Raw genomic sequence first — 1,505 nt, 5'->3', positions numbered from 1 at the left:
ATTTTGAACTTCTCTTACAGTGCGGAGTGACTTTATGTCAATGACTGCTTGTATCTTCTCGAGATTTGCCTCTATCCCCCTTTGAACAATAAAAAATCCGAGAAACTTCCCAGACTCAACATCAAAGACTTACTTCTTAGGATTGAGCATAACCTTGTACCCGCCTGAGTGTGGCGAAGGTTTCTACGAGGTTAGCAAGATGATTTATCTGTAGCTTGGATTGACTATAATATCATTAATGTACGCCACTACATTTCATCTGATTTGATTAATAAAGACCGCACTAATCATTCGTTGGAAAGTAGCAGTCGCATTTTTCAAGCCAAATGGCATCACAATACAACAGAATAACCTCTGATCAGTGACGAATGTCGTCTTCTCTTGATCTTTCTTCCACAGGGGTATCTTATGAAAGCCTAAATAGGCATTCAGAAAACTTATCAAAGCATGTCCAGATGTAGAGTCGACCAGATTGTCGATATTTGGAAGCGGATAACTGTCCTTCGGACATGCCTTTTTTAAATCAATATAATAACACACATGTGCCAGGTCCCATTCGTCTTTTTCACAAGGACAACATTCACAACCCAATCTTGAAAGTGACATTACCGAATGAACCCGACGTCTAACAACTTCTTGACCTCGGCGGCTGCCGCCTAAGATCTTTCCTTGCCGTTATTTCTTTTCTTTTGCCTGACAGGCTTCTTATTTGGATCAACGACAAGTTTGTGGACGGTAAGGTCCAGGCTGATGCTTGACATCTCTTCCACTTCAAAGGAAAAAATGTCCTTGAATTGCTTCAACAGATTGTGCAAGTATGCCCCCAACTTTGCAAAGGAAACCGTCCCCACCTTAACAGTTTGCTCCGGACGGGTGTCATCTAGAGCAATTTCAATGTGTTCACCCGTCGGATAGGGACAGAGTTCATATGACCGTTCCCCGGTCAGTGATTGCTATTGCTTCTCTTTCTTGACAGTAATCAGCTGGTCAACCTTTCTCTTCTTGCCACCTGCTGGTGAGGCAGACTTAGGTTCCTTGACATTGTCAAGGTCTATTGGCTCCATGTCTCGGCCAACTGTCGTGGGCTTGACGTTAGAGAGATAGAACTATCGAGTTATCTTCTGATCTCCATTCAAGGAGCCAACAAAACCATCATCTTTCTCAAATTTCAACAACATGAGGGATGGGATAATGACGACCTTGTATTCGTTTAGAGTTGGACAACCTATGATGAGATTATACGCGGTCAGCTCCTTCACAACCATGAACCGAACAACCATATTGCATTCTTGCCCTCTCTCCCCCAGCCAGATGGGTAGATCAATCCGGCCGAAAGGGGTGCACCACTCCACCCCCAAAACCAACCAAGAGATGAGTGACCTTGTGCATGCTGCCTATCTTGTACTTCAGCTTAGACAAACAGTTCCAGCTGATGATATTAGACGAGTTGCTTATATTAATAAGGATCCGACCAACCCTTCGGTTGTCCACCTTACATTCAATAA

Source organism: Chenopodium album, chromosome 17 (assembly GCF_948465745.1).
Source record: "Chenopodium album chromosome 17, dcCheAlbu1.1, whole genome shotgun sequence".
In the NCBI taxonomy this organism is placed as follows: domain Eukaryota; kingdom Viridiplantae; phylum Streptophyta; class Magnoliopsida; order Caryophyllales; family Amaranthaceae; genus Chenopodium; species Chenopodium album.
The sequence above is the reverse complement of the archived record's forward strand: the minus strand, read 5'-3'. Positions refer to the sequence as shown.